Source organism: Mustelus asterias, chromosome 13, assembly GCF_964213995.1.
Source record: "Mustelus asterias chromosome 13, sMusAst1.hap1.1, whole genome shotgun sequence".
NCBI classification, from domain to species: Eukaryota; Metazoa; Chordata; class Chondrichthyes; order Carcharhiniformes; family Triakidae; genus Mustelus; species Mustelus asterias.
This window is the reverse complement of record NC_135813.1, coordinates 45,364,203-45,388,936: the sequence shown is the minus strand read 5'-3', so window position 1 is coordinate 45,388,936 and position 24,734 is coordinate 45,364,203. Positions and strand designations below refer to the sequence as shown.

General features: G+C 47.6%; 1 protein-coding gene and 1 pseudogene across 1 annotated transcript in view; one reads left to right on the top strand and one right to left on the bottom strand.

Annotated features, from left to right (window-relative positions):
- Nucleotides 1-24,734, top strand: part of LOC144502584 (tubulin beta chain-like) — a 172,624-nt gene that overhangs the window by 83,996 nt on the left and 63,894 nt on the right. The gene's annotated exons all lie outside the window — the stretch shown is intronic.
- On the bottom strand, nucleotides 17,310-17,541 carry LOC144503192 (U2 spliceosomal RNA; annotated as a pseudogene).

Genomic DNA, 24,734 nt, shown 5'->3' with positions numbered 1-24,734 from the left:
GCCATGATTGAATGGAGGAGCAAACTGATGGGCCTAATTCTGCTCCTATGTCTTATGGTCTAATGGCAATGAAGTTACTGTGAAGGTAATTTGCTACTCTGCTGCCTCAGTGATTGTTTCTACCTATTTGTGAGATGCATTCTGCCTGAATTCATACCAATGCTATTGCGATTGGGGCAGGCAATAGAAGCTTAAAATATTAATTTTGGTTGCACTGGTGAATTCGGTGATGGCATTTAAATTGAGTTTAGAAGGATGAGGGGTGATCTTATAGAGACATATAAGATAATGAAGGGACTGGATAGAGTAGAGGTGGAGAGATTCTTTCCACTTAGAAGGGAAACCAGAACTAGAGGGCACAGCCTCAAAATAAGGGGGGGCCGGTTCAGAACAGAGTTGAGGGGGAACTTCTTCTCTCAGAGGGTAGTGAATCTCTGGAATTCTCTGCCCATTGAAGTGGTGGAGGCTTCCTCGTTGAATATGTTTAAATCACGGGTAGATAGTTTTCTGATCGATAAGGGAATTAGGGGATATGGGGAGCAGGCGGGTAAGTGGAACTGATTCGCTTCAGATCAGCCATAATCTTGTTGAATGGCGGGGCACGCTCGAAGGGCCAGATGGCCTACTCCTGCTCCTATTTCTTATGTTCTTATGTTCTAAAAGAATCAGTGACGGAGATGAACAGAAATTATTGCAGTAAGTTCTTTTGATCTGGAATGCACTTCTGAAAGTGCGATGGAAGCAGGTTCAACAGGAACTCTCAAAAGGGAAATTGGATACATACTTGAAGGGACAAAAAGTATTGTGGGTAAAAATGGGTGGGGAGAACAAATTGGTTAGCTTTTTCAAAGTACCAACACAGACACGATGGGCTGAACATCTTCCTCCTGGGCTGTATGATTCTATGATAATGAAAGATAGAAATAATGGGCGAGATTCTTCAGCCTCTCAGCCGCCTGTTTCCTGGTGTTGGAAAGAGGTGTGCTGTTCGCTAGCGGCAGGATTCTCTGGTCCCACCACTGTCAATGGGATTTCCCATTGATATCACCCTACACCGATCCTGCTGGTGTGAACAGCTGGAGAATTCAGGCCAGCTTCTCATGATTCAGTAAGATAAAACTAAAATACTGCAGATTCTGGAATCTGAAACAAAAGCAGAAAATATATTCTCTCTCCACAGATGCTGTCAGACCTGTTGAAACTTTCCAGCATTTTCTGTTTTTGTGTCTATTGATTCAGTGCCTCCTCAGGACATCTCCTCACTATGTAGCAATGTGGAGAAGAGCAGCAGGCAACCTACAACAAGGACTCACATACGCAAATAAAAGAATGGCCAGTTAATCTAGTTTTTGGAGGTGTTGATTGATTGATTGTTGATATAACCACCACTCTCCCCACCCCCTCCTCTTCTTTTTTTTTACTTTTCCAATTCAATCAAATCAAGTCCAATCCAGAGTCTCAACAAGTTGAGACATTTCCGATCCAAGCTGACAAGACAGATCAAGCGACCATTTACCCTGTCCTGGGCCTGATCTACATGAGCCAAGCTGATTGGAGCAGGAGGAGAATTCCTCCTCCAAGGCTTGATCTCATTTGCACCTTAGCCAATAGGCCGAGATACGGCTTTAAAAAATTGCATCATATGAAACATATGAAGCTTAAATGCAACCCAATGACCTCAACCAAGTGCAGCATCCGCATAACTACACTTGATGTTAGCCAAAAGGCCGAGAAGCAATACAGTTCTTTATCTCTGTCTGTGCATAGAGATGAAACCACAGTTTAATCTACCTGAAGTGTCAGCTTCCCAGAGTGGAATTTGAACCAACCACCTTTCCAATCAAAGCAAACAAACTGGGGCATTTTTCACAAGAATTGCATGTTATTGCTGAGACGAAACAGACTGAATTAATGGCACAATCTTGCAATAATAATGAGAAAGGCTCCCAAGTTAAGAACTCTGTAATTAAAGAAAGGTGATGCAGAATTAAGGCCAGCTATTTAAAAATAAAATGGAAAGCTTATCCTATGGACATTACAGAGAAAACCATCAAGCAATGACAGTTGTGAATCCCCCCAGTCACTTAGACCAACAATAAACAACAACATGCACTTATAAAGTATTTTTAATGTGGTGAACCTGCCCCAATATGCCACACAGCAATGTTATCAAACACAATTTGACACACAGCCACATAGGAGGGCATTTGGACAGATGTAAGTTTTAAGGAGTGTCTTAAAGAACAGTGTGGTAGAAAGGCAGACAGGAAAACAAGGGAATTCCAGAGCAGAGGGTTCAGGTGTCTAGTGGAACAATGAAAATCAGGGATGCATGAGAGGCAAAAGTTGGAGGAGTGCAAGTTCTTTGAGGATTGTAGAACTGGTGGAGGTTACAGAGATATGGTGGGGAGAGTCCCTGGAGGGGTTTGAACATGTGGATGAAAGTTTTAAATTTGAAGTGTGCTGGAGGACGAGCCCATGTAGGTCAGTGAACACAGGGATGGCGAAGGAGACTGAGGCTGGAATTTTCAGCTCCACCCACCAGTGGGATTTTCCACTTCTGCCGAGGACAATGCACTTTTGGCTGACTCTCCATTTCTGCCGTCCCCATTTCCACCACAGGGTATCCTGCCATCGTGGAGCTGGAAAATCCCATCCTGAGAGTCAGTTGGGATATGGACAACAGATTTTTGGATGATCCCTCAAGTTTCAGGAGGATGAAGGCCAGGAAAGCATTGGAATAATCAAAAATAAAAGATTGCGGATGCTGGAAATATGAAATAAAGACAGTGGGGGGGGGGGGGGGGGCGGATTCTCTGGGCCAGCTAGCCCCAATCGCGAATCACGATAGCCTGGAAAATCGGGAGTCAACAGAAAAGAGGGATTTGTGCCAGTCGCCAAACCCACTGCGACCCTCCCAGGCCGGCGCCAATTAGGTTCCCGGCCTGATGCGCGTTATCACACACGAGGCTTGAGAAGCTCAGGAAATAAAGGCTTTTATTTGCTGTAACAATGCAGCTACTAATTATATACACGATCCCAGACTGAGGGGTCTCAGACAGAGCAGAGACCTTTATACCTCTCCCAGGAGGCGGAGCCCGACTGGGATGTACCACAATAACTATAATACAAGGTGTAACAGCCCAACCCTAACCCCAACAGCAACAAGTAGAACAACCTATCCCTAACCCCAACAGCAACATATATACATACTTGTAGTACTGGCCAGACCCTGGCTCAGTACTATCTAGTGGGAACCAATGATGGTTCACCACATTCACCCCTCGTTTGAAGACAAAGGCCAGCGGGGTACAAAAAACAGAATAATTTGTCATCAGTCTATAAGTTCAGACGGTCAGGGGGACCGCACCGTCGTTGTGACCTCCTCAATACCGGCGATGACACAGGAGTAGGCACTCGCGGTGGCGTTCTCCCCAAGGCGATGTGCAACTGTTCCTCCACAGACTCACGGGCCGGTTGACCCTGAGGTGGTGGTAATCCATGGAGTTCCAACACGCCCTGAAGTGGCGACCATCCTCTGGACTCAGGCAAGCTGTACACGGGAGTAAAAGGGTTAAGTAATGGTCCCGATGCTGCCCGCGCCGTGTCCGGAGGGGAAACAAGAGTTATGGGGTTTGTAACAGGGGGTATGGGAGCGACAGGGGTTTCTATGTCCCCTGCTGGCGCCAGGTCTCGGATCGAGACCGTGTCCTCTCGCCCGTCAGGGTATGCCACATAGGCATACTGAGGGTTGGCGTGGAGGAGATGGACCTGTTCGACCAACAGGTCGGACTTGCGGGCCCTTACGTGTCGCCGCAGGAGGACAGGTCCTGAGTACGTCAACCAAGACGGTAATGAGGTCCCAGAGGAAGACTTCCGAGGGAATGAAAACAGCCTCTCATGGGGAGTAGCGTTGGTTGCCGTACACAGGAGTGAGCGTATGGAATGGAGCGCATCAGGGAGTACCTCTTGCCAACGGGAGACTGGAAGGCTTTTTGACTTCAACGCCAGTAAGACAGCCTTCCAGACTGTAGCATTCTCACGTTCCACCTGTCCGTTACCCCTAGGGTTGTAGCTCGTGGTTCTACTAGAGGCAATCCCGTATGAGAGCAGATATTGCCTCAGGTCATCGCTCATGAACGACGAGCCCCTGTCGCTGTGAATGTAGCTGGGGTACCCGAACAGGGTAAAAAGATCACGGAATGCCTTGATCACCGTGGCAGCGGATGTATCAGAGCAGGGAATAACAAAAGGGAATCTCGAGTACTCATCAATGATGTTGAGGAAGTACACATTCCGATCTGTTGAGGGAAGGGGGCCCTTAAAATCGACACTCAGTCTTTCGAAGGGACGAGTGGCCTTGACTAATTGTGCCCAGTCAGGTCGGTAAAAGTGCGGTTTGCATTCCGCGCATACCCGACAGCTTCTTGTTATGGACCTGACATCCTCCACCGAGTAGGGCAGATTGCGGGCTTTTATAAAGTGGTAGAGCCGAGTGACCCCAGGATGGCATAGGTCATTATGGAGAGCCTGCAAACGGTCCTCCTGTATACTGGCGCATGTTCCACGCGAGAGGGCATCCGAGGGCTCATTGAGTTTCCCTGGACGATACATGATGTCATAGTTATAGGTGGAGAGTTCAATTCTCCACCGCAAGATCTTGTCGTTCTTGATCTTGCCCCTCAGCGTGTTATTAAACATGAACGCCACGGACCGCTGGTCCGTGATCAGGGTGAACCGTTTTCCCGCCAAGTAATGGCGCCAGTGCCTGACGGCCTCCACAATGGCCTGGGCCTCCTTTTCCACCGCTGAATGCCGAATTTCGGGGCTTTGGAGGGTGCGGGAAAAAAAGGCGACGGGCCTGCCCTCCTGGTTAAGTGTGGCGGCCAGGGCGAAATCAGATGCATCGCTCTCCACCTGAAAGGGGATGGACTCATCAACAACGTGCATCGTAGCTTTCGCGATGTCGGCTTTTAGTTTATCAAAGGCCAATCGGGCCTCTGGTGTTAGGGGAAAAGAAGTGGACTTGATGAGCGGACGGGCTTTGTCCGCGTAATTGGGAACCCACTGTGCATAATAAGAGAAGAAGCCTAAGCATCTTCTCAGTGCTTTTGCACTAGTGGGCAGGGGAAGTTCAAAGAGGGGACGCATACGGTCTGGATCAGGGCCAATGACCCCGTTTTCCACCACGTATCCGAGGATGGCTAAACGGCGCGTACGAAACACACACTTCTCCCTGTTGTAGGTCAGGTTCAGGCGAGATGCAGTGCGTAGGAAATTCAGGAGATTTGTGTCATGGTCCTGCTGGTCATGGCCGCAGATGGTGACGTTATCCAGGTACGGGAAGGTAGCCCGCAGCCCGTTCTGGTCCACCATTCGGTCCATAGCACGCTGGAAGACCGAGACCCCATTGGTGACACCAAAGGGAACCCTGAGAAAGTGATACAAGCGACCATCCGCCTCAAAAGCCGTGTATTGTCGGTCCTCTGGGCGAATGGGGAGTTGGTGGTAGGCAGACTTGAGGTCTATGGTGGAGAACACCCGGTACTGCGCAATCTGATTGACCATGTCAGATATGCGCGGGAGGGGATACGCATCCAGCTGCGTGTATCTATTAATGGTCTGACTATAGTCAATGACCATCCGGGGTTTGTTCCCACTCTTGACCACCACGACCTGCGCTCTCCACGGACTAGCGCTAGGTTGTATGATCCTTTCCTTGAGGAGCCGCTGAACTTCAGATCGAATGAAGATCCGATCCTCAGCGCTGTAACGCCTACTCTTAGTCGCAATGGGCTTGCAGCCTGGCACAAGATTCTGGAACAGGGAGGGTGTGGTAATCTTCAGCATCGAGAGGCTACAGGCGGGGCGCGTTGGGCAATTTGGAGGCTGCTGTTCTCCCACTGAAAGCGAAGGGAGTGGCCCACCGTACTGTAGGGTTACACTCCTCAAGTGGACCATGAAGTTTAGTCCGAGAAGTATTGGCGCGCAAAGGTGCGGCAACACCAGGAGCTTGAAACGCTCGTAAACTGTGCCTTGCACCGTTAAAGTTACCACGCAACTCCCTAGCACGGTGACAGACCGGGACCTTGATGCCATAGAAATTGTCTGTTTGACAGGTTGAATCCGGAGTCCACACCGCTTCACAGCGTCTGGGTGGATAAAACTCTCAGTGCTCCCGCTGTCAAACAGACAATAAATCAAGTGGTCGTTTACCTGAATGTCCATCATAGACTTGTCAAGTCTATGAGGCTTGGCCTGGTCCAGGATGATCGACGCCACCGTTGGTTCATGAGCGCTACTGCAGGCAGCTGAGATTGACGAGGATGACCCCTGCTGGTCGTTCGCGGTCGGTGCCGACCAACATGGCCGCTCCCATAGGTCGCACGTCGGTGATGGCACCAAACTCAGCGACCCCCGGTGGTCACACATCTCCGACTCCGTCAACCGTAATGGCGTCGTCCTGGCCTCGCACGTGGACGAAACCCTCGACGATGCCGACGACGAAGAACCGGGCTCTGAGGAATCGCAGGCCGCACTGCTGTTCCGAGAAGCAGATTTAGATCGGCACACTTTCGAATAGTGCCCCTTCTTACCGCAGGCGGAGCACAACACAGCTTTAGCGGGACACCGTTGCCGAGTATGCTTCGCTCCCCCACAGAAGTAACACCGCGGGCCACCCGGAGCTGCTGCCGTCGTCTGGCCCGAGTGTGAGCACGCCATCACGCAGCATTTCGAACCCGAGGGACGAGGAGGGATTGGTGACTGCTCCTGCCACGTTGTCTCCACGTGGTCTTCAGGATACAATACTAGGCTTTTGGAGGCCATCTCCAGCATCTCCGCTAGTTCTATTGCCTGGGTGAGGTCAAGATTACCTTTCTCCAGTAGTTTGAGTCGGATGTAAGATGATCCGACTCCCACCACAAACGCATCTCGAGCGAGGTCGTTCATATTCTGCTCTGCCGACACTGCTTTGCAGTTACAGCCCCTGGCTAGCTGTAGGAGCTCGTTCGCGTATTCCTCCATCGTTTCGCCGGACTGCCGTCGTCGAGTGGCTAAGAGGTAACGAGCGTGTATTTCGTTGGGCGGTTTAATATAACGCTTCTTAAGAAGCTCGAGGGCCTTTGTGTAGTCGGTGGCCGCACGGATCGCGAGGTAGACGGTGTCGCTTACCCTCGCATGGAGGACCCGGAGTCTGTCATCATCTGTGGTGACCGCTGCGGAGGCTGCCAGGTAGTCGTCAAAACATTTCAACCAGTGGTCGAAGGTGTTAGAGGCGCCCGCCACACGTGGATCTAGTGTAAGGCGTTCAGGCTTCAGTATCTGCTCCATACTCTCTCTATATCGTTTTTTTTCCGACGAGAGTTTATTTACAGCAAATAAAATTGATGCGCGTTATCACACACGAGGCTTGAGAAGCTCAGGAAATAAAGGCTTTTATTTGCTGTAACAATGCAGCTACTAATTATATACACGATCCCAGACTGAGGGGTCCCAGACAGAGCAGAGACCTTTATACCTCTCCCAGGAGGCGGAGCCCGACTGGGATGTACCACAATAACTATAATACAAGGTGTAACAGCCCAACCCTAACCCCAACAGCAACAAGTAGAACAACCCATCCCTAACCCCAACAGCAACATATATACGTACTTGTAGTACTGGCCAGACCCTGGCTCAGTACTATCTAGTGGGAACCAACGATGGTTCACCACACGGCCAGAGCGGGTGGGAAGCCTATTAATATTCAAATACACACATTTAAATACAATTAGCCGATTTGCAGCCCAGGTCAAATGGCCCCTCGCTATTCACCAGCATTCTCAGCGGGATCTGCACTGGGTGGCCTTTGGTACACGTCCTCACAAGCGAGGACCTGATGTGTTGAACCCGAGGGTTGAGGAAGCACCACCAACCCCTCAGCAATGAAAGGGATCCTCTCTCCCACACCAAGCAGACATGAGGTTTATCCAACCCAAACCCGCACTCAGCTGTCTCTCCCCTCAGATCTCCCACTCAGGCCCCCTTCCTCTGAAGACCCTCCAATCAGGCTCCCTCCCCCCTCCTGGTTGCAATAGGAAGTGAAACCATAGACTGTCAATCAGGAATAGACTCTTGTCTATAATATTGCGGTCAGGATCAATGGGGTACTTGAGGTATTTGTCAATCGTGAAGGGAAGTCAAAATAAACACAAGGCTGCCATGACAACCCCATCCCAGCAGAGAGTGGCGAGGTCAATCCCTTGCCCCCAGTCCAAGCCCACCCAACCCCCAGGATCCTTGAAGGACCCTTCCTCTTCAGCCTGGCAGAAGCAGAGGGGTACCCTCAGGCCTGTGTGGTGTGCGTAGGGGAGCTTGTTACCCGTTATCTGTGGGTGAGGGGGAGGATGCTCCCCTTTGTTGAGGGATTGGTGGTGCTCCCCTGGGCAGTGGGGAGGGGGCACCATTTCATTTTTTTGAGAGGATGGGGCTGGTAAACAAGTGTCGATTTTAGGTCCCAACTTAAAAATGGCAGCCCAATCTCGGAACAGCAGGGCTGGCCAGCAGGTTGTCTGCTATCAATAAATTAGCATCTATCAACTGGGAGAATCCCATCTGATAGATGCTGCTAACGCCAGCAGGAAACCTGAATTTCCTACTGACATGGGCACCTGATCCCAATTCGGGTGAATTGTGGCCAGTAATTGTTGAAAATACTCAGCAGGTTAGGCAGCAGCTGTGAAGGGAAAAACTGAGTTAGCGATACTGATCGATGATCTTCCACAAAAACCCTGACGAGAGGTCATTGATTTGAATGTTAATTCTGTTTAGCAACAGAAGATCTGAAGCAAACGCAATGTTAAGGAGGTGGAAGGAGATGGTCTTGATCATGCGGTGGGTATGGGGTTGGGAGCTAATCTTGAAGTCAGATAGGATGTTAAGGTTATAAATGATCTGGTTCAGACTGAGAATTCAGGGAAGAGGGATGAAATCGGTTACTAGAGAACTGAATTTGAGATGGAAGTAGAAGACATATCTACCCCATGTAACTGATGAAAGTTCCCTTTCTCCAATCCTGGAAGACGGACAGGCATTGTGCCAAATCAGAGCCAATCAACAAACAATCTTTTACTGTCAATGGGGTACTTGAGGTATTTGTCAATCGTGAAGGGAAGTCAAAATTGATCCTGACCGCAATATTATAGACAAGAGTCTATTCCTGATTAGGAGGAGTTTACAAATATCCAGGAGCTACACTGGATTTTGGTTGTTTTGTTGATTAAATCCCTGAAGATTTAAACACTGATTTGAGGTCTCCAGGTTTGTTGGCATGGGAACAATGGCAGAGCTAATTGCCATTCACAATTAAAATGTATACCTGGAAATGAACCCAAGAAGTATCAAGTATGAATTTCTGCTTGAATTGTTCGAATGGATATGCAAGCAATTCATTCAGATTGTGAAATATCTAACAGCTGCACTTAGTCAAAATAATTCATGGTTAAAATCCAGCTGCTGTTTACCTGGCCCACTACAAGTGCAGTGGAGTTTAGACTCAGCCTTAGATATGGTCTGTTTGAGACACTAAATCAGTCTCTCGAATTCATTCCACATGTCTAAACTCTGAACACGTTCAGTGTGTTGCAGCTGGCTTGCTGCCTCCAGTGGATACATGGTTTTCCCCTAAACATGTGTGCCCAGGCAGACCTGATGGAAAAAACACTCCCTGACCCTCACATAACAGAAAAGGCAGCTGCTGGAAAGGTGCTGCCCACTCATGAAAATGAATAAATGAGACATTGTAAAATGTAATCTGTTATCGGAGTTGTTCTCCTTTGAGCAGTGAAGGCAAAGGGGAGAATTAATAAAGGGATTCAAAATTATAACAGACTTTGATAAAGTACATGGGGAGAAACTGGCAGGGGGGTTGTCAACCACAGGATACAGATTTAAAATAATTTGCAAAAGAACCAGAGGGGAGATGAGAAGGATTTTTTCTATGCATCAAGATGCTATGATCTGGCATGAACTATCTGAAAAGATGATGGAAGCAGATTAAACAGTAACTTACAAAGCAGAATTAGCTTTATACTTGAAAAGGAAAACAGTTTAGGCTATAGGGAAAGAGTGGGAGAATAAGACCAATTAGACAGCTCTTTCAAGAAGCTGGAGCAAGCATGATGGGCTGCAGGGTCTCATTCTATGCGGTATGATTCTATTTGATACTTAAACCCACGCAGATGGGAGATGGTCAACGGGGTGGAGAATGTATAAGTGGGGAATCCAACCCCAACCAGCCTTATACACCTTGGGCCCGATTTTACCATCAAGTTGTGCCCGTTTTCGGGCACGAAAACTTGGTAAAGTCAGGCGTGAGGTGAGTAGCGCGATCCGCACCCACCTCCATGCCGGTTCCCCCTTTACCAAGGCCTGAAAATGGCCACAATCGGAACCACGCCCGAAACGGGCGCAATGGCCACGTAAATGCATTTAATGCCTTTAAATTGGCTTAATGGGCTGCACACCCAACTTTACCAGCACTTTCCCCTTTACCACAGCGTTCACCCATCCAGAATCGGCGCGAAACAGACATGGTCCATAGAAGCCCGATTCGGGTGCTCCAGTTAGTGAGGAGATAGGTGCCTAGTGTCCAATGGGAAGGGGGGTCGGCTGCCACTCTGCCTGAGATCAATGGAGGGGAAGGGGGGTCCGCTGCCACTCTGCCTGAGATCAGTGGAAGGGAAGGGGGACCCGCTGCCACTCTGCCTGAGATCAATGGAGGGGAAGGGGAGTCTGCTGCCACTCTGCCTGAGATCAATGAAGGGGAAGGGGAGTCTGCTGCCACTCTGCCTGAGATCAGTGGAGCGGAAGGGGGGTCTGCTGTCACTCATCCTGAGATCAGTGGGGGGGAGGGGCGCCCACTGCCACTCTGCCTGAGATCTGTGGAGGGAAAATGGGGTCCGCTGCTACTCTGCCTGAGATCGGTGGGGGGAAGGGGTCTGGGTGGCAAGGGAGTGGGGGGATAAGGGGGTCAGTAATGTTATGGGAGTGGAGTAATGTCTGAGGGGGCCAGGGGGAGACATTATCCGGCGTGGGAGCGATGTGGCAGGGGAGCAGCATTCTATCATTTTTTTCTGCGCATGCGCAGTTGGAGGCACTGATCGGAGCTGCAGGATTTCAGGTTCGTTAAGCCCCACCCACAGGCTTGTGCAGCGCGATTCGGACTCGCTGATATTTTTGCAGGCAGAGAGCATATGGGGGAGCCTGAGAACAGGTCTAAAAGTCAGATCTGAAACACTCCCAGTTTCAAGTCCACCCAGCACTTAGAATCAAAATGGTAAAATAGGGCCCCTTGTGTCACTTTTATCACAGTGTGTTTGAGTGTTGAGCGGTTGATCCATCTCAGCCTCCTCTGGTCCCCAGTATCACAGATGTCAGTCTTCAACCAATTCAATTCACTTCACGTGATATCAAGAAACAGCTGAAAGCATTGGATACTCCAAAGGCTATGGGCCCTGACAATATTCCAGCAGTAGTGTTGAAGATGTGATACTCCAGAACTTGCTGCATCTCTAACCGGGTCCCTAACTGGAGCAGCATGGTGTCACAGTGGTTAGCACTGCTGCCTCACAGCGCCAGAGACCCGGGTCCAATTCCCAGCTTGGGTGACTGTCTGTGTGGAGTTTACACGTTCCCCCCGTGTCTGCGTAGTTTTCCTCCGGGTGTTCCGGTTTCGTCACACAGTCCAAAGATCTGCGGGTTAGGTGGATTGACCATGCTAAATTGCCCCTTAGTGTCAGGGGAACTAGCTAGGGTAGATGTATGGGGTTGTGGGGATAGGGTCTGGGTGGGATTGTGATTGGTGCAGACTCAATGGGCCGAACGGCCTCCTTCTGCATTGCATGATTCTATGTTTCCATGATACTCGATGATAACCATGCTGTTCCAGTTCAGCTACAACACTGGCCGGGTATGTCCTGCACAAAAAAAGCACAACAAATCCAACACAGCCAATTACTGCCCATCAGTCTATTCTCGATCATCAGTAGTGATGGAAGGGGTCATTAACAGTGCTATCAAGAGGCACTTACTTAGGAATAACCTGCTCACTAATGCTCAGTTTCTGATCCTGACTTGGGCTCCTGGGTTCTCATGACCTCATTACAGTCTTGGTTCAAACGACAAAAGAGCTGAACACAGGAGATATGATGAGAGTGACTGTCCTTAACATCAAGGCCACATCTAACTGAGTGTGGTATCAAGGGGCCCAAGCAAAGCTGGAGTCAATGGGAATCAGGGGGAAAACTGTCTACTGGTTCGAGTCATACCCAGCACAAAGGAAGATGGTTATGGTTGTTGGACGTTAGTTATCTCAGCTTCAGGACATCAAGGTAGTGTCCTAGGCCCAACCATCTTCAGCTGCTTCATCATTCACCTTCCCTCCACCATAAGGTCAGAAGTGGAGATGTTCGCTGATGATTACACAATGTTCAGCACCGTTCACGACTTCTTGGATGCTGAAGCAGTCCATGTCCAAACGCAGCAAGACCTACCTGGATAATATCCAGGCTTGGATTGACAGACAATTGGCACTTGTGTGGCGTAACATTCACGCCACACAAGTGCCAGGCAATGACCATCTCCAACAAGAGAGATCGCCCCTTGACATTCAGTTGCATTAACATCGCTGATTCACGTACCATCAACATCCTGGAGGTTACAATGGACCAGAAAATGAATTAGACTAGCCATATAAACACTGTGACTAAAAGAGCATGTCAGATGCTGGGAATCCTGCAGCAAGTAACTCACCTCCTGACTCCCCAAAGCCTGTCCACCATCTACAAGCCACAAGTCAAGTGTGTGTTGGGATACTCCTCAATTGCTTGGAAGAGTGCAGTTCCAATAATACTCAAGAAGTTTGACATCATCCAGGACAAAACAGCCTGCTTGATTGGCACCCATAAAGTTAAAGTTTTAAAGCTTAAAGTTTAGTTATTAGTGTCACAAATAGGTTCACATTAACACTACAATGAAGTCACTGTGAAAATTCCCTAATCGGCAGCACAATCCAGCGCCTGTTCAAGTACGCTGAGGAGAATTTAGCATGGCCAATGCACCTAAGCAACACGTCTTTCAGACTGTGGGAGGAAACCAGAGCACACAGAGGAAACCCACACAGACATGGGGAGAACTTGCAGCCTCCGCACAGACAGTGGCCCAAGCTGGGAATGGAACCAAGGTCCCTGGAACTGTGAGGCAGCATTGCTAATCACTGTGCCACCATGCCATCCCCTGTCCAGAAACATTGACTCCCTCCACCACTGATGCACAGTAGCAGCAGTGTGTACCATCTACCAGATGCACTGCGGTAACTCACCAAGGCTGTATTGATAGCACCTCCAAACCCATGACCACCATCATCTAGATTGGACCAGGGCCGCAGATGAATGGGAACACCACCACCTGGAAGTTCCCCTCCAAGCCACTCACCATCTTGACTTGGAAATATATCTCCATTCCTTTTCTGGGTCAAAACCCTGGAACTCTCTCCCTAACAGCACTGTGGGTGTAGCTACGCCACCCTGAACTACAGCGGTTTAAGAAGGCAGCACACCATCACCTTCTCAAGGCCAATTAGGGATGGGTTGACCTAGCCAGGCTAGCCCATATCCCATGAATAATTTTTTTAAAAATGGCTGTTGAGTGTCCTGCAGTGAAGAAGCAAACACTTCATTAACAAATTTTAATTTGAGTTCACATAGTTCAATTTTTGCATGTGGTTTTCCCAGGGCTTGGGAAATCCAGCAATGAAATGGAGGCAAGAGCATCCGACAACTGTCTTTAACAGTACTCTTTGTGGGCCAATTTTGCAGTAAGTGCTGCCCTCACCCAGCTCTTCACTGAAGCCTTTGGTCATATTTCTCTCCAGTGTTCCCGATTGTGACTGAACCCTCCCCCTCTTCCCACCCTACCAAGAGGCCTCAATGGCTTCTCTTGAAACTATTCACACTCCCAATAGCCAATGACTGTCCCTATGGCTCCCCAATATGGTCTTCTGCCACCATTTTCTGACCCAGCAGCCAGGTAACCTGTCAATTTGACCTTCAAGTCGGCACAATGTGGAGGCAAAGTGTTCGTGAATTTCTGCCATTAAATGTGTCATCTCCTCTAAGTGCCCGGTCTCATAACATTCTTCAGCCTCCCCAAACCTTGCTACCATGGATCTGCCTAGAAACAGCAGGAACAAGAATTTAACAAGGAATGATAGGATGTGTACTGCCCAGCAACAGGTAAAAACCTGCCTGGTGACAGCAGTATCCAGCATTAAAGGGGATGATGAGATGCAACTTTTCCAAATAATGAGAATAGCAGGCATCCAGACAGAAACAGGTGTAAATAGCCCTAGCATTAGGAAACAGCTTACCTCGATGACTGAGAGATCAGTGGAGGTATACAGATGCAAATTTTGAGAGTCACGGAACGTGAGAGATGCAGACAGCCCAAATACACAGAAGGGTGAATCAAAGTGGAACCACGGCATAATTGCCAGCACCTGCAGAAGCAGGCAAGCCAGTTTAACATCTCATAGCGGCACGGTAGCACAGTGGTTAGCACTGCTGCTTCACAGCTCCAGGGTCCCGGGTTCGATTCCCGGCTCGGGTCACTGTCTGTGTGGAGTTTGCACATTCTCCTCGTGTCTGCGTGGGTTTCCTCCGGGTGCTCCGGTTTCCTCCCACAGTCCAAAGATGTGCGGGTTAGGTTGATTGGCCAGGTTAAAAAAAAATTGCCCCTTAGAGTCCTGGGATGCGTAGGTTAGAGGGATTAGCGGGTAAAATATGTGGGGGTAGGGCCTGGGTGGGATTGTGGTCGGTGCAGACTCGATGGGCCGAATGGCCTCCTTCTGCACTGTAGGGTTTCTATGATTTCTATGATAGCCGGCAGGCATTGTAACATCGAAGAGGCTAGTAGCCAGTTTAGCATCTCATTGTCGAGGGAGCATTTTAATATCTAAGAAGTCTTAGAGTCAAGGTAGTGCAGAATCATTCACAAAGCATTTAAAATAGCTTCGCTGGACTAGGACAAAATGTTGATCATCCGTCTTCCATTGTGCAGTAACTGTAAGATGGATTTGACTTACTGACTTATTTAATTTGGATGTTGTTTGGGAACTGGAAAATATTAAATAGTTCAGGGATTGCAGATCTATATTGTGGAACAAAGGGTAATTTCTATATAAACTGTTTTTTTGTGTTTAGTAACTCATATATTTAATTCTCGTATTATAGTCCTACACATGTGTATTTGTCTTTTCTTTAGTTTGAGAAATAGTCTTTTGTAATTGTTACACAATGACTCGGCTGGTTCTTCTCACTGGAGTTTTCCTGTGATTCCACAAACCATTCCAAAAACAAAACTGTGCACCATCATGAATCGGTGTTTCAAGTTGAGATGCCCTCACAGATAACATCCACACAGTTTGTGACACTCCCCTCTCCCCTTAAATATCAAGGCCAATAATTCTGTTCCTATAGTCCTTTACACCAATCAGTAAATGGCATTCAATTGGAAATTTTTCCTTGCCCCTTTCTCCATCAAACTTCCTTCATTCCTTCTCAAAAAGAGGCACAGTTTGGATACCATTCCATTGGTACTCACAGCTCTTTAATACCTTTTCAAAATACAAATTCTCAAGTGTGATCTGAGACAACTTACTGAACCGTAGATGTCAACGCCACCAGGCTTGATCCTGATTGTGCCCAATGTCTGGGCTGGTGTCCTCTTCAGAAGGGCTCATTTGTAGCAATTTGTAGCAAGAACCTTAACCAATGTTTTGCTCCCTAACCCAAGGACACCTACAGCACTCTTGCCACCAGCTCAGTTAAAATTAGTTAGTCCAGCCAATATTAAACCTAGGGCCTGAAACATCCTTTTGTTGGCGTATGAGGCAACAAAGGCAAAGCTTTAATCTTGTGAAAGAGGGACATTAGGGTCTTTACTCCAGATTATTTTGAAGCTGTTAGGTCAAAACAATAGTTGTATATTCCCTTACCAAAATTAAATGTGGCGAAACATAGACATGTCTGGGTAATGCCCAAATAGTTGATGTTAATTGTGGCTCAGTTGGTAACTCTATTGCCTCTGAGTCAAAATGCTATGAGTTCAAGTCCCACTCTAGAGACTTGAGCACCTAACCTAGACTGACATAATTAGTATTGCATATGTGTGGTGCCATCTTTCATGTGAGCTGTTTAACCAAGGCTCAAATGTTCTCTTTGATGCATGCAAGAGGAGCAAGTGAGTTCTCCCTGGAGTCCTGGCCCAATCATTCCTCAACAAATATCACTAAAATAGATTATTTGGTCAGTATTTCTGTGTGGGACCTTGCAGTGTCAAATTAACTACCATGTTACATATAACAGTCACTATGCTTCAAAAGTAATTTATAACTAGAGCACATAACAATGTGCTCTAGTTGTACAATGGCCATAAATCTAAGATAGTTACCGATCAATCCAGGGGAAATTCAAGAGAAAGTTCTTGACCAGAGTGTGGTCAAAATGAAGAAACTAGTAGTACAAGGAGTGGTTGAGACAAATAGCATAGGTACATTTACAAGGAAGCTGGATAAACACATGAAGGTGAAAGGATTAGAAGAATGTACTGATAAGGTGAGATGAAGTAATGTGAGAAGGGGCTCATGAGAAGCATAGACCAGTTGAGCCAAATGGCTTGTTTATTTATGTGCTGTGGAATCTTTCATTCTGTGGCTAAATGCTGTTGCAGCCAATTCTAGCTTGCTGCTTGCTCCAGTTATATAGGGCAGAATTCTCCCAAAAAAATTCTAAGTGGCGTATTCGTCTGAAAACTGGAGTAATTCACGCTGGTTATTTTCACTGGGAGTTCAGAGAAGAATCTCCCACACTCTGTGCACTGCAGAGGCCACCAGAGTGAATATCATTAAATTTCAGGGGGCAGGGCCTATTCCCGCCGGAGAGACTGAAATCAGTGTGCTGAGCGGGGCCACTGCGCATGCGGTGATCTGTCAGTGCTGAGATCGCTGCATGCGCAGTGGCCCCGCACTCCCGGCCTCCTGATCGCTGGCCAGCTCGATCACTGGCCAGCCCCACAAACCTGCAACGCCGGCTCTCTGCCCCCCCCCCCCCCCTCCCCCCGGCCAAATTGCTGGTCCCCTGACCATTCCCGGGCCCAGCCACAACACCCCCCCAGCCACCCCCCCACCGATTATTCTCCCCCGACTAAAAGATTAGCACAGTTGGATGGGAGAATCGGCCCCATAAATTGATAACTCAATAACTTTTGGAAATTATAAATAACTTATTCTTTTCTCAAAGTTACAAAGCCAAGGTACAGAGTGGACAGGGCAAGCCCTTAATCCATTTCCTTGCTTGCTCCAAAAACCAATTCAAAATCAAATTGAGTCCAATTCATTGTCCCCACAAAAGAAACATACTAGATCCAAGCTAACAAGAACAGTTATTACACCTGATCCTACATTTGATCCCACACTTGATCTTGCCCAAAAGGCTGAGAAGTGATCATGGGTGGGAGATACTAATTAGTATGGTGCCTCAGACGAACTTGTATCCTGAATCATCCTTAGACTATGACACATCATTCACATCTGAGACAGTGTGACTGCATTGAGTTTTTAATCCAAATGGACCTATTTGCTAGTGGAAAGATTCTGCAGTAATGCTGAATTGGCATTCAGGCAGGAATTCCCATGTGGGTTACAGGTTTGCTGATTGAGCAGATGATTTTGAATTGTGCTTCACATCAGGCTCCAGCAGCTTATACCATTAAATCTCATTGATCTTTCCACTATAAGTGAATGGATGGAGATTTCTCCACATCCCACAAAGTGCTGTGTCATTGCAACATTAAAGGAAGGCCAAATGATTTATTGATCACAAAATGGATTACTAAACAGGTTTTTGGATCTGGGCCATCTTGTGCTCTGCTTTACAAAGTCAAAAGCTTGGCTGTCATCAGCATCAGCCATCTATCATCAGTACCCACTTCAGCGACTGTCCTCCACACCTATTTAAAGCCATGCAGTCTACAGTTGCAATTTCAGTGACATGTTTTGCTCCATAGCTGGGTCTAGCTGCAGGTTATGCGCACGATTGGCGAAATAAAATGATTCCAACCATCTTTTAATATTTTCTACATTTTCTAAATTAGATCCATTTATCTCTTTCAGGATCTTGCCCACAGGCGTTAGTGCTTTCTGCAGGTATACAATTTACTTAGACCTTCAACAACCACAGTTAGTGCCAGCGACTGTCATTGTGGCATAAGATTTTAACACTGGATCTGAATCCAGTCACATGTACATCCCCAGTGTACTACTGAGGAAGAGCTCTCTCACCATCTCAGGTGGATGTCAAATATCCCACTGCACTATTTGAATTTTTTGTTTAAATGTTTTGCTTATTTGTGTCACAAGTAGGCTTACATTCTCACTGCAATGAAGTTACTGTAAAAATAAAGCAGTGGAGTTCTCCTTAGTGATGTGACCAAAGCTGATCCCTCAACCAACACCAAGGAAAAGGCAAATTATCTGCTGATTATCATGCGCTGTGCACAAATTGGCCACAACATTTCCCACATCACAACCCACATTTCAAAAAAGTATTTAATTGGCTGCAAAGAGTTCTAAGATGTCTTACGTTGTGAAAGACAGTGTATAAATGAAGTTCTTTCTTTCTTGTAGTCAGCAGAATGAATAGCACTGTTGCTATGCAACAAAACTAGCAGCAGTGCTACAGTCTGCTGCTGCAAAGTTCCTTGAGCAGGAGGCTCTATGGGAACAAGGAGTGTGTTAGCCAGACTGTCTGCCTCAAGGGTTTACATCACGTAATGTCTGCCTTGCTGTCACTGATGAGGAAAGAACCAGCACAGCAGCCATGAGATTTAGATTATGTGGAGGCCTGTTACCTTTGCACCTTTTCCTCGAGGAATGTTATAGCTAGAATTTTTCTTTTCTGAGCTACCCATTGCCATAAATCCAGACGCACTCTTGCATCGCAAATCCCCATCTAAGAATAGCTTACCCTTTTGTTAACAAAGAGTGATTTGCCATTGAACGTGCTGGGGTGCGTGTTCAATATTCATCAAAATGCACAGAAAAACTGAACTCTGGATTAAGGGCAAATTTCGATTAACAATTATTTATTTATTCTTTCACGGGATGTGCACATCATTGGCAAGACCAGCATTTATTGTCCAATCCTAATTGCCCTTGAGTAGGTGTGGTCAGTCCATGTGGTGTAGACAAACTCACAGTCCCATTGACCCAGGACTTTGACTCAGCAACAGTGAAGGAACAGTGATATAATTCCAAATCAGGATAGTATGTGATTTGGAGGGGAACTTGAAGGTGGTGATGGTCCCATGCATCTGCTGACATTGTCCTCATGGTGATGGAGATTGCATGTTTGGAAGGTGCTGTCAAAGGAGCCTTGGTGAATTGCTGTAGGTGCATTTTGTAAATAGTATGCTCTACTGCCACTGTGCATCAATGGTGAAGGGACTGTCAGATCCAAAGATAACCACAACCACCTTCCCTGTGATCAGACATACCTCAAGGTCTGGGCCAATCACTATAGACTATGCTATGAAGCGGGCTTGTCCTGTCTGGTGTCAAGTTTCTTGCGTGTTACAAAGAACAACGAACAGTACAACACAGGAAACAGGCCCTTCGGCCCTCCAAGCCTGTGCCGCTCATTGGTCCAACTAGACCATTCGTTTGTATCCCTCCATTCCCAGACTGCTCATGTGACTATCCAGGTAAGTCTTAAATGATGCCAGCGTGTCTGCCTCCACCACCCTACTTGGCAGCGCATTCCAGGCCCCCACCACTCTCTGTTTAAAAAACGTCCCTCTGATATCTGAGTTATACCTCGCCCCTCTCACTTTGAGCCCGTGACCCCTCGTGTTCGTCACCTCCGACCTGGGACAAAGCTTCCTACCGTTCACCCTATCTATACCCTTCATAATTTTGTACACCTCTATTAGGTCTCCCCTCATTCTCCGTCTTTCCAGGGAAAACAACCCCAGTTTACCCAATCTCTCCTCATAGCTAAGACCCTCCATACCAGGCAACATCCTGGTAAACCTTCTCTGCACTCTCTCTAAAGCCTCCACGTCCTTCTGGTAGTGCGGCGACCAGAACTGGACGCAGTACTCCAAATGTGGCCTAACCAGCGTTCTATACAGCTGCAACATCAGACTCCAGCTTTTATACTCTATACCCCGTCCTATAAAGGCAAGCATACCATATGCCTTCTTCACCACCTTCTCCACCTGTGCTGCCACCTTCAAGGATTTGTGGACTTGCACACCTAGGTCCCTCTGTGTTTCTATACTCTTGATGGCTCTGCCATTTACTGTATAACTCCCCCCTACATTAGTTCTTCCAAAATGCATCACTTCGCATTTATCTGGATTAAATTCCATCTGCCATTTCTCCGCTCAATGTTCCAGCCTATCTATATCCTGCTGTCTTGTCCGACAATGTTCATCGCTATCCGCAAGTCCAGCCATCTTCGTGTCATCTGCAAACTAGTGATAACACCAGTTACACCTTCTTCCAAATCATTTATATATATCACAAATAGCAGAGGTCCCAGTACAGAGCCCTGCGGAACACCACTGGTCACAGACCTCCAGCCGGAAAAAGACCCTTCGACTGCTACCCTCTGTCTCCTGTGGCCAAGCCAGTTCTCTCCCCATCTAGCCACCTCTCCTTGTATCCCATGAGCCTTAACCTTCTTAACCAACCTGCCATGAGGGACATTGTCAAATGCCTTACTGAAATCCATATAGACGACATCCACGGCCCTTCCTTCGTCAACCGTTTTTGTCACTTCCTCAAAAAACTCCACCAAATTTGTAAGGCACGACCTCCCTCTTACAAAACCATGCTGTCTGTCACTAATGAGATTGTTCCGTTCTAAATGCGCATACATCCTGTCTCTAAGAATCCTCTCCAACAACTTCCCTACCACGGACGTCAAGCTCACTGGCCTATAATTACCCGGGTTATCCCTGCTACCCTTCTTAAATAACGGTACCACATTCGCTATCCTCCAATCCGTGTTGTTGGAGCTGCGCTCATCCAGGCACGTGGAAAGTACAGGAACACACACTGGACTTGTGCTTGTAGATGCTCATTGCCTGGAATTTGTATGGCACAAAGGTGACTTGCCATTTATCAGCCCAAGGCTGAATGTTGTCCATGGGCGGAATTCTCCCAAAAAATTTTTAAGGTTGGAAAGCTACAGCTGTTCACACCGGCAGGATTTTCCCATCTCGCTGCAATGAACGGAGACTTGGCTGGGGGCCAAATTCTCCAACCTCACTGCCGCGGGAGCATGGTGTGAACGGCCAGTAAGGTCGCGCCCTAAGTGTCAGAATGGCGAGAATAATGGAGTCTCTCATATGCGCTTGCCACCACAAATCTCCCACAGTCACTTTTTTTGAGAGTTGGGAGTTTCCCGCCAATACTGGGAGACCCCCCTCCCCCCATGGACATCGGGAAACTCCCTCGCGGTCGGTGCCATGTTCCCCACCCCCTCTCCACCACGGTTGCCAGCATTGGGATCCTCCTGATGGGTCCCCTGCCTGACCCCTGACATGCCCCCCCTCAACATGACTACTGACATGATCCACCACTGCATGACCCTCCCTGCATAGCTCCCCTGTCATACTTTCCACTGAGGCCCCATCCTCTTGGCACTGCCCCTGGCACACTGGCAGTATCCAACTAGCACCACCGGGATGTCCAGTAGGCACCGTAGTGCTAGTTGGACACTGCCAGTTGGGCACTGCCAGGTGGGCACTGCCAGATAGGTAATACCAGGCCATGCCGCCAACAACCTGCAGGCTTCAATGACCCCTTAGCCCCACCGGTGTGACCATCATGCAAAGTCTCCGCTTGTGGAGACCAGTAGTGATTTTCTCCGTTCTTGCACCATGCTGAAAGACAGATAATTCTGTGCACAGGAAGTCGAATTGGTAATGCATATTTAAATACTACCTTAAATATTGTAATCGGCCTTGCCCCTTTCTGGGCACAATCAGGTTTGTGCCATTAGACAGGGGCCAGGTGAATCACAAACTGGCGTCGGGTGCAAAACCGATTTTTAAGTCCACGCGGTATTCTCTGGGATCAACATGTGAGATCACCTCAGACGCAGCGAGGTCAAAGAATCGCCCCCATGTTTTGCTGCACATGGACATGGAAGGCTTCAGTATCTGAGGATTCACAAATGGTGCAGCAGCACATTGTGCAATCATCAATGAATCATTCAGAATTTTGTTGCTCATTCAATAGTATCCATTCTTAACAGCGTCTCCTATGGCTCAGTCAGTAGCACTCTCAAATCTGGGGGGATTTTCTGCTTAGAAATCTTAGAAACCCTACAGCACAGAAAGAGGCCATTCGGCCCATCGAGTCTGCACCGACCACAATCCCACCCAGACCCTACTCCCATATCCCTACATATTTTACCCACTAATCCCTCTAACCTATGCATCCCACAACACTAAGGGCAATTTTTTTAGCATGGCCAATCAACCTAACCCACACATCTTTGGATGTGCTCTCATTTTTGGGGGACAGGATCAGCAATGGGAGCCGGAAATGCCACAGGAGTCCCAAAACATGGTTTACGCTGACGAGCTTTCCCGTTCCAATTGTCATCCTGATTGTATGGGATCACCCCTTAACATTTTTTTCATCTCAAGACTTTGGAGTAGGACTTCAACCACACTCTGGCTCTGAGGCAAGAGTGCTTTCACTGACCCATGTTCAATACCTAAGATTTCTTGATGGGGTCTGGAGGGGCACTCCACCCCATCCTGCCCACTATAAAACCAAAAGTAATAAAATCCAGTTGAATTACTGTGTCTCTCTGGCCCTAGCTCCAGGTTATCTGACAGAGTGGCAATAATAGCTACCCCTCGCAGGCTCCAGTTAAAATGGCTTTCGACCTGTAATTATGTAGGCAGAGCTCTTCTGCCTATTTAAAGAAGGTCTCTGTGTGTGTCCTGCAGTCATCCACTCAGAATAGCAAGTTAAAATTGCAACCCATGATAAGATCATGGGGTATGTTCTATGGGCCATTCTAACTGCCTACTTGTCCAATTTCTGTAGGCACACCAACTCCTGACCGTCAAAGAGTCATTTCCTGGAAACTGTTGCAAACAATGAGACAAAGAAATTGTGCGCTTATTTTCATTTGTTTAATGTTTGGGAAAGTATTGGAAATTGGACTAAAAAGAATAGACAATTGAAAATCAGACAATAAAGTGATATTGGCGCAAATCTTTACTGGGACGGGATAAGGGAGAAGTTTTGTTTGGACCAAATACACCAAAATGGAAGAATTGGAGAAAAGCAAGAAGCCCAAAAAAGAGACCAAGGTGGACTAAAAGTTGTTAAAGTTTTTTCACCAGGTTACACAGTCCAAGTGCGAAACTTTGGAGGCAGCACCTCATGGACAACAGGAACAATTCTTTCTAGAACAGGGTCGGTGTCCTATACGGTAAAGGTTAGAGACAAGATACTAAAGAAATATGTAGACCACCTACACCGTCGGGAACTGTTGACAGAAGCAGCCAACTCAGCAAGCGTGTCATCTGAAATCCCAAGTAAACGGAGGAAGGACAACGCAACTCAATCAACGGGAGGCTCAAAATCATCATATGAGATTTCCGACTCCGAAACAGAAACAGAAGCAGCAGAATCGCAGCCGTCGTTGAGGAAGATCCACGTCCAGTAATAATTGGACAGTCATCCAGAAAGAGACACTCACTCACCAATAAAGCATAGCCCATCTGAGCAGGCGGAGTACGAAATAAGGAAAAGGTCGCAGGCCAAAAGATGAAGACGGCCCCAGCACCCAAAGGGCAAGGGAGAGCCCTCGGATTTGGAGAGGAAGAGGTGTGATAATCTCTATGACTTGCATGGGGCAGCATTGATTGACCTCCCTGTAGGACTCATTGAGTACAAGCTCCCTGGTAAATAACTAACCAGATGAAGGTCGTGCACAGAGCTCTGTATAAAGCAGGCCCCAGAGTGGGTCCATTATTCCATTGTCCCAGTTGGAACCTGGTGTGTTCACCACAGGCTTGTAGTTTTTGCTTCACTTTACTTTGTGGAATAAAGCACTGTTCCTTTACAGCCGACTCCGGGAGTTATTATAGATGCAGAACCTGCAGCTGGATTAGTGACAACATGGTCTGGAGAGTGGTCAAAATCTTGGGGATGCCAACTGATGTCTACACTAATGGGGACAAAGTAGAAAGAGTCGAGAGCTTCAAGGTTTTAGGTGTCCAGATCACTAACAACCTGCCCTGGTCCCCCTGTGCCAACACAATAGTTAAGAAAGCGCACCTTTCTCTAAAGACTAAGGAAATTTGGTATGTCCACTATGACTCTCACCAACTTTGACAGATGCACCATCTTTCTGGTTGTATCACAGCTTGGTATGGCTCCTGCTCTGTCCAAGACTGCAAGAAACTATAAAGGCTTGTGAACAAAGCTCAGTCCATCACGCAAACCAGCCTCCCATCCATTGACACTGTCTACACCTGCTGCTGCCTCGGAAAAACAGCCAGCATAATTAAGGACCCCACGCATCCCGGGTATTCTCTCTTCCATCTTCTTCCGTCGGGAAAAAGATACAAAAATCTGAGAACACGTACCAACCTACTCAAGA